Consider the following 9059-nt stretch of genomic DNA (forward strand, 5'->3'; position numbering starts at 1 on the left):
TTCGAAACGCGACTACAAAAAATGCGAGGACTTGCGTTGTACCACCAGCGGACGAGCAACATGATCAACTTCCTCCTCTGACGACAGGTATTACTCACAATGTCGTTAGTAGTGCAGGTGACGACACTCTTGCAACCATTCTGAAAAGGATGGAGGAGATTGAGAATGAGAACAAAACACTTCGGGACCAAATGAAAGAACACCAAGAAAGGGTAGATAAGATACTTGGCACCCCTAAGCTCTTACCGAAGAGAGATGTTAGTTGGTGTCACACCTCTTTTCTACCCCCAAAAAAGATATTTGTGTTATTGATTGTGGATGGTGGGTTAAAGAGTTTCTTCAATTAAAGTGACAAATTTGAGTAGGGATTATTTTACTTACAGAGTCGCCACTTGGAATTGAGTTTTGGGGTGTTCCAAGTCACCTTTTATTTGAATCCCTAGTCAAAGGAAGGTTTGACTCTATTATTATTGGTTCGCGAAAAACAAAGTCCGGGTAAGGAATTCTGTTGACCGGGGAGAAGGTGTAAGGCATTCCCCGAGTTCCGTGGTTCTAGCACGGTCGCTTTATTGACTACAACTTGGCTTAATTATCTGATTTAATACATATTTGAGACCTATTGTGCATTTTTACCTTTTAAAGCCGCTTTTAATAATTTAACTCAATCGCTTTTTTTAATAGTATTTATGGAGTTATTTTTGAACAGGCTACGATGTCATACACTTGTCGTTTTTGTACACATTGCAATCCACGCCACGGGAAACGCACCTGCGATTCACAACGTGTTTGTTTTAATTATTTCAAGTTGTGGTCAAGTCGCGTGAAACACGCACTTGAATTTGGATTTACGTATCATGACTATATCACGGGAATCGTACCCATAGTCACGATAATTTATTAATACCCCTAAAGCAACTAATATGCGTTTATGATTCTTCTTCCAAATTGGAATTTGATGTAAAGTCAAGATCATGGACGATGGGATTACTGTGGAAGAATTGTGATTGAGCTTTTGTAATTAATATATGTCAGTTACTTTTGTCATAGAGGAAATGGACAAGCTTTGGTATATAACGGAAGTGGGCCAACTATTACTATTAAGAATTGGGCCTAAAAGAGCCGACTCTACTATGGCGCATGCTAGTTAATTCATTCAAACTACAAGTATGCCCACTCATTATTAATCTTTAATTAAAATTTGGGGCCAGTTCCATTATCAAATTTATGGGCAGTGCCATTTTTCTTTCTCTTATTGTAACTAAATTACTCATGTTTCCTTATTTTGTTATATATCAAACTGAAAGTAATATTTGCAAAATAAACTCAAAATGAACCCACACAAGGCTTTTAATTTAACTCAGATAAATGACAATATCATAAGGTAACATGCAAATCATAATCTGACCAAATCAAGTCTCGAATCAGTTCATTGAATAATCTAATCACAAAGAACGCGTTTAGGTCCCAAAACATTTCTAAAGAGAGATGATAAAGAAACAGACCTTTAAACTTAATTCGAACCTTGCTTGTCTAACAACTTGAAACTCGAAAATGAACAAGACCGCATACAAGCACCTCGACCGGGGCTCAAATGACCGGGAAAAACTCACCTTGAACGAACCTCTCTAAACTCGAACATCATCTGGGTTTTGACAGTGGTGGAAACGAACAATTTTGGATGGTTCATGTGGTGCGACGCAGCTCGATTTTGGAAACGAATGCTGCTGTATTTTTTTTTAATTTTTTTTTTGTTGTATCACGGTCAGTTTCAGTTGGGTTTGGAGTTGTTTTGGGTGGTGCTTTGTGGTGGTTTTTGGCTGGTTTCCGGACTATATTTTTTTGCTAGGAAAATGGCTTTTTTCTTGCTGATTTTTGTCACCTTTTTTGGCTATTTTTGCAACGAATTTTTGCTGGAAAGGGGCTATTTTTCAGGTATTTTTGGAGCCGTTTTTAGAGTGATTTTCGGCTATTTTTTCCCACCTTTTTTTTTGAACTGAAAAAAACTGGTCTTTTTAAGGTTGTTTGGTTTTTGTTTTTGGCTGATTTTAGGCATGTGGGGGGACAAGGTATGGTGGGGAGGGGACAAGCATGGGGGGACAAGGTAAGGTGGGCAGGGGACAAGCATGGGGGGGACAAGGTATGGTGGGGAGGGGACAAGCATGGGGGGACAAGGTAAGGTGGGGAGGGGACAAGGTATGGTGGGGACACGCGCGGGGGACAAAGTAAAGTGGGGACACGCGTGGGAAGATGGGAGCGGGAAATATTCAAATACGGTAAAAAATTAGGTGCTCACAGCATGCCCCTCTTTGCTTGGAAACATTAAAAGTTTTCAGGCAAAGATAAAGTGAGCCGTGTGACTAAATTTTGACCATATCATTACTCAAGAGAGGACGAAAATAAAAGAAAAAGGTACAATCGAGTCCTGGTTTTCGACAGCCTACATATCCCGGGTTATAAGGGAATCAGGTCACGTGTAGTTCAAGGAAAGTGATAGAATATGAGTTGGAGAGTCAAGTGAGGTTCCGTTGAGGCTCTGGTCCGTGGTCTTGCTATTACATCAAAATTGAAAGAAACTAAACAAGCCTATCAACTATGAGTTACAAGATTCCTATCTATAAGTCTTTTGGAGCTTGATCTTGAATTTTGACTGGTTGTTCATGCAAACTCTGATCTGAACCTTGATGCTTGCTAGCTGTAAGTGCTAGTTCATTCTTCTACGGCTTCTTCTGAGCAAAACGGGAAATATGAAGCTCGTAACTTCAGTCATGTCTTGAATAGTCTGTATCCTTTCCATCTGCTTCTGCATGTGGATTCCCTTTCTTTTCTTTTTCTTTTCTTTATTTTTGATTGAGACTTTTTCTTTTGTTCTTCTCGAATACTGTGTCTTGAGGTAAAACCTGATCAGACATCACAACAAACAAACGAACGAAATTTTTCTGCCCCAGTTTTCACTAGGAAAATTTCGTGAGTTATTGTAACAAAATTCTAAACTACTTCTTTATTGAAAGAAATAAATAAAAAAAACGGGAATGGTGTATCCTGAAAAGGTCATGATCCCAAAAGAATGTCTCAACTAAGTATTGGTGTACCTTATGTTGGGAAAATGTGGCAAGGTAATGGGAAACCCTATATTGACAATGATATCAGGGAGTGGTGTACCATGCATTTAAGCTCAAATCAACTAGGGAATGAATTATCCTATGTTGGATAACACAGCTAGGGATTGGTGTAGCCTATACTGAAAAGGAAATGTAACCAAGGGTTGGTGCCCTGTATTACTGAAAAGGAAATATAACCAGGGATTGGTGCCCTGTAGAACTGAGAAGGAAATGTAACCAGGGGTTGGCGCCCTGTATTACTAAAGAGAAAAATATAACCAGGGGTTGGCGCCCTGTATTACTTAAAAGGAAATGTAACCAAGGGTTGATGCCCTATATTACTGGGGAAAAGAATGTTGAATCCCCTTGGCGAAAAAGTTCTACCTGGGTTAAACTATGAAAAACAAGACTGGACAAAGAGTACTTCTACCCGGAACTATGAGCTGGATCCCCCTAGGCGAAATGGTTCTACCCGAGTTAAGATCTATGAAAAACAACATGAGCGAAGAGTACTTCTACCCGGAACTATGAGCTGGATCCCCCTAGGCGAAATGGTTCTACCCGAGTTAAGCTACATAAAACATCCTGAGCGAAGAGTACTTCTACCCGGAACTATGAGCTGGATCCCCCTAGGCGAAAAAGGTTCTACCTGGGTTAAGCTACAAAAATAACCTGAGCCAAGAGTACTTCTACTCGGAACTATGAGCTGGATCCCCCTAGGCGAAAAAGGTTCTACCTGGGTTAAGCTACGAAATGTAACCTGAACGAAGAGTACTTCTGCCCGGGACTATGAGCTGGATCCCCCTAGGCGAAAAAGGTTCTACCTGGGTTAAGCTACGAAAATAACCTGAGCGAAGAGTACTTCTACCCGGAACTATGAGCTGGATCCCCCTAGGCGAAATGGTTCTACCCGAGTTAAGCTACGTAAAACATCCTGAGCGAAGAGTACTTCTACCCGGAACTATAAGCTGGATCCCCCTAGGCGAAAAGGTTCTACCTGGGTTAAGCTACAAAAATAACCTGAGCGAAGAGTACTTCTACCCGGAACTACAAGCTGGATCCCCCTAGGCGAAAAGGTTCTACCTGGGTTAAGCTGCGAAAATAACCTGAGCAAAGAGTACTTCTACCCGGAACTATGAGCTGGATCCCCTTAGGCGAAATGGTTCTACCCGAGTTAAGCTACGTAAAACATCCTGAGCGAAGAGTACTTCTACCCGGAACTATAAGCTGGATCCCCCTAGGCGAAAAGGTTCTACCTGGGTTAAGCTACGAAAATAACCTAAGCGAAGAGTACTTCTACCCGGAACTACAAGCTGGATCCCCCTAGGCAAAAATGTTCTACCTGGGTTAAGCTACGAAAATAACCTGAGCGAAGAGTACTTCTACCCGGAACTATGAGCTGGATCCCCCTAGGCGAAATGGTTCTACCCGAGTTAAGCTACGTAAAACATCCTGAGCGAAGAGTACTTCTACCCGGAACTATAAGCTGGATCCCCCTCGGCGAAAAGGTTCTACCCGAGTTAAGCTACGTAAAACATCCTGAGCGAAGAGTACTTCTACCCGGAACTATAAGCTGGATCCCCCTAGGCGAAAAGGTTCTACCTGGGTTAAGCTACGAAAAAAAAACCTGGGCGAAGAGTACTTCTACCCGGAACTATGAGCTGGATCCCCCTAGGCGAAAAGGTTCTACCTAGGTTAAGCTACAAAAATGGGAGGTATGAATAGTAGTGATGCATGCTGCAAATAAAGAAAAGTGTAGATTTTGAGGAAACTTACCTTTGGTGATATTCGTCCTTTAAGAATCGCCATTCTGCACTGCTTTGATCCTGCTTCAAACAAAGAAAGATTCGTGAGTTTTTAAAGTGGTGGTCGGTTTGTGGCCTTGATGCCCTTAGTAGTTTGAATTCACCCCTCCGCTGTCGAAGAACTGATTTTGTTAGTGTGATACCGAGGTTCCCGAATACTCTGTATTGCTTTCTAGAGACATTGTCTTTCTGACGGTGCCCCTGGCTGTTTCATACCCGGATGTCCATGGTACCGCTAATCCTTGTCCCTAAGGCAAGGAAATTTTCCTTTAAAATCAAACTTAGTGGTCTTTCACCTAGAACCAATGTTTGTTTGTAGTGCTTATCAACTTTTCCCATGAAGCAAGTCTTGCTTAAGCGACCTTTTCAGTTTCTTTGAGACACTTTGTCCGCCTTATCAAAAGAGATAACATATGGATTCCTGCCTTCGTCAATGCCGTATATGCTCCAAATTATGCTTGGTATTACGGGGAAGCTGTAGCCAGTTTTGCAGCCATTTTTGCTTTGCTTTGGATGAAAGATTAGACCGGAAGGGAATCTAGAAAAAATTATGGAAAAGAATAGAAGAGCAATTGGAAATGAAAAAGGAATTGTGTCTAAATAAAAGGTGTCCCTTTCGGGGAAAGAAATAAGGAGACTTATCTGGAGATATGTGCCGACTTCAATGAATCATGACATGCATTTTGGACTGGACGCATGATCTGTCTGAGCTGTCTAATTCACAAAATACATCGTAAACGCTCATCTTGCAACTGTCTTAGTTGTGCTCATGCTGGAGCATCGAAGACCCTCATTCGGCTAGTAGCGCCCTTTATGGGTTTTCGCTAACTGACCTCTCTCATTTCTCTAATCAATGTCGCCTTACAGTGCCCATATGGGTTTTCACCGATAAGACTCTCTTTTTTTTTTTTTTTTTTTTAAAAGATACGACACGCGGAAGGTTGGCCAATGCCCCTGGCAAGGGGACTTCAAGTATTCTCAAAGATCGATCAGAAGTTCTTAACAAGAAAAGGCAAAAGGAAACTTGAACTGAATTACAACTTTTGGAACTGTTTCCACAGGAAAAACCGTAAGATAAAAACTAACTTCTGCCCCAGTTTTGGAGTATTGGGAATATGGATTTTTGTTTCAATGGGACCGAACCCAGGGTAAGGCTACCTACGTATCCTTTCGGAATCAGGTCGGACGTAGTTCAATGACTCAGAAAATTTGCTCAAGTACACATGTTCCAAAAAGTGGAAAACAAAGGAAGAAGAAAAATACAACTTAAAAGGGGTAACAAAAGGGTGACACTTTCTTGGAATAGCGAGCAATGGTAGCCTTCGTCATCTTGATCTAAGAAAATCATGCGCAAAAGTTTCACAGTGGGTATATATCAGACATAATATCTTTTGACTGCATTTGCATTAATAGTCATATCTGGTACCCGTCCTTCTTCGTCTACCAAGTGCAAGGCCCCTTTTGGTAACACTTTCTTGATGATGTAGGGTCCTTTCCAGTTTGGGGCGAACTTTCCTTTAGCTTCTACTTGGTGTGGAAGAATGCGTTTCAGGACGAGTTGGCCTACCTCGAAGTACCTTGGGCGCACTTTCTTGTTGTAAGCGCGTGCCATTCTTTGCTGGTATAACTGGCCAAAGCACACTGCTGCTAGCCGTTTCTCATCAATCAACATTAGTTGTTCTAATCGGGTCTTTACCCATTCTGCATCTTCAATCTCCGACTCCACAATGATCCGGAGAGAGGGAATTTTGACTTCAGTCGGTATTACAACTTCTGTCCCATATACCAACAGATAAGGAGTTGCACCAACCGATGTGCGAGCAGTCGTGCGGTATCCCAGAAGAGAAAAAGGCAACTTTTCATGCCATTGTCTCGAGCCTTGGATCATTTTCCTAAGAATCTTCTTGATGTTCTTGTTCGCCGCTTCAACGGCTCCATTGGCTTTTGGCCGGTAAGGGGTAGAATGGCGATGCATAATTTTAAATTGCTCGCATACCTCCTTCATCAAATGACTATTGAGATTGGCTGCATTGTCAGTGATAATGGTATTTGGGATACCAAAGCGGCAGATGATGTTGGAATGAACAAAGTCTACCACTGCTTTCTTGGTGACTGCTTTGAAAGTGACGGCTTCCACCCACTTGGTGAAGTAATCAATTGCAACCAAAATGACTCTATGCCCATTTGAATCCTTTGGCTAAATTGGCCCAATAACATCCATTCCCCAAGCAACGAAAGGCCAAGGAGAGGACATGGGATGCAACTCTGAAGGTGGCGAGTGAATCAGGTCACCATGAATCTGGCATTGGTGACACTTGCAAACAAAACTGAAGCAATCTCGCTTCATTGTAAGCCAATAATACCCTGCCCGTAGAATCTTCTTCACCAAAACATATCCATTCATGTGAGGTCCGCATACCCCCGAATGTACTTCACTCATGATCCGCTCAGCTTCTGTTGTATCTACGCATCTCAACAAGTTCAAATGTGGGGTCCTTTTGTACAAAATTTCCCCACTCAGGAAGAAACCGCTGGCGAGCCTCCTTATAGTTCTTTTTTGATCTCCCTTAGCGTGCTCTGGGTATTCTCTCATTTTCAGGAATCATTTTATGTCATGATACCATGGTTCACCATCTGGTTCTGTCTCAATTGTATTGCAGTAACCGTGTTGATTCCGAACTTGGATTTCTAGTGGATCGATATGGGTGTTTCCCGGATAAGGGAGCATCGAGGCTAAAGTAGCCAAAGTATCTGCTAGCTCGTTGTGAAACCTGGGAATGTACCTGAACTCGATGGATTTGAATCTTTTGCTCAAATCTTGTACACATTGTCTGTATGGAATAATCTTGATGTCTCGAGTCTCCCATTCACCTTGGTCTTGCCGGATAAGCAAGTCAGAATCTCCCATAACCAATAGTTCATGCACATCCAGATCGAGGGCCATTTTCAAACCCATGATACATGCTTCGTATTCTGTCGTATTATTGGTACAGAAGAACCGAAGTCGGGCTGTTGCAGGGTAATACTGTCCAATAGGTGAGATGAGGATTGCCCCGATCCCAACTCCTTTGATATTGACAGCTCCATCAAAATACATTTTCCATAGAGGGTTGTCATCTGGAACTACTTCCTCTATTGAGTTGACCTCTTCGTCTGGGAAGTATGTGGTAAGTGGCTTGTACTCATCATCAACTGGATTCTCTGCCAAATGATCGGCCAAAGCCTGTGCTTTCATTGCAGTGCGAGTGACATAGACGATGTCGAACTCTGTAAGTAGGATTTGCCATTTTGCGAGCCTGCCGGTGGGCATTGGCTTTTGGAAAATATACTTCAGAGGATCCATTCTGGATATGAGGTAAGTAGTATAGGCCAAAAGATAATGTCTCAACTTCTGAGCGACCCAAGCCAAAGCACAACATGTCCTTTCTAAAATGGTGTACTTAACCTCATAATTTGTGAACTTCTTGCTCAAATAATATATTGCTTGTTCCTTTTTGCATGTCGCATCATGTTGCCCCAGAACGCATCCAAAAGAATTATCCATCACCGATAGATATAAAAACAAAGGCCTACCAGGTTCAGGTGGGACCAGTACAGGAGGTTTTGATAGATAATCTTTGATCCTGTCAAAAGCATTTTGGCAATCGTCTGTCCACTTGATTGCAGCATCCTTTTTCAGCAACTTAAAGATGGGCTCGCATGTGGTTGTGAGCTGAGCAATGAACCTACTGATGTAGTTCAACCTTCCGAGCAAACTCATGACCTCCTTTTTGTTCTTCGGGGGTGGCAGATCTCGAATGGACTTTATCTTAGATGGATCCAATTCGATGCCTCTCCGACTTACTATAAAACCGAGGAGTTTCCCAGATGGAACCCCAAACGCACATTTGGCTGGATTGAGCTTAAGGTCATACCTTCGAAGCCGTTTGAAGAACTTTTTCAAATCATTCACGTGGTCAGCCTGTGTCTTTGATTTTATGATGACATCATCGACATATACTTCAATCTCTTTGTGCATCATGTCATGAAAAATGGTGGTCATGGCCCTCATGTAAGTTGCCCCTGTATTCTTTAAACCGAATGGCATGACCCTGTAACAATAGGTACCCCATGGAGTGGTGAAAGCGGTCTTTTCTGCATCACCCTCATCCATTAG

At 42.2% G+C, this 9059-nt stretch overlaps 1 pseudogene; it reads right to left on the reverse strand.

The window, feature by feature from the left end:
- Nucleotides 1–5269: 5269 nt before the first annotated feature.
- Nucleotides 5270–7859, reverse strand: LOC138902450 (uncharacterized; annotated as a pseudogene).
- Nucleotides 7860–9059: the final 1200 nt, after the last annotated feature.

The sequence above is a fragment of the Nicotiana tomentosiformis genome, chromosome 12, assembly GCF_000390325.3.
Source record: "Nicotiana tomentosiformis chromosome 12, ASM39032v3, whole genome shotgun sequence".
Taxonomy (NCBI): Eukaryota; Viridiplantae; Streptophyta; class Magnoliopsida; order Solanales; family Solanaceae; genus Nicotiana; species Nicotiana tomentosiformis.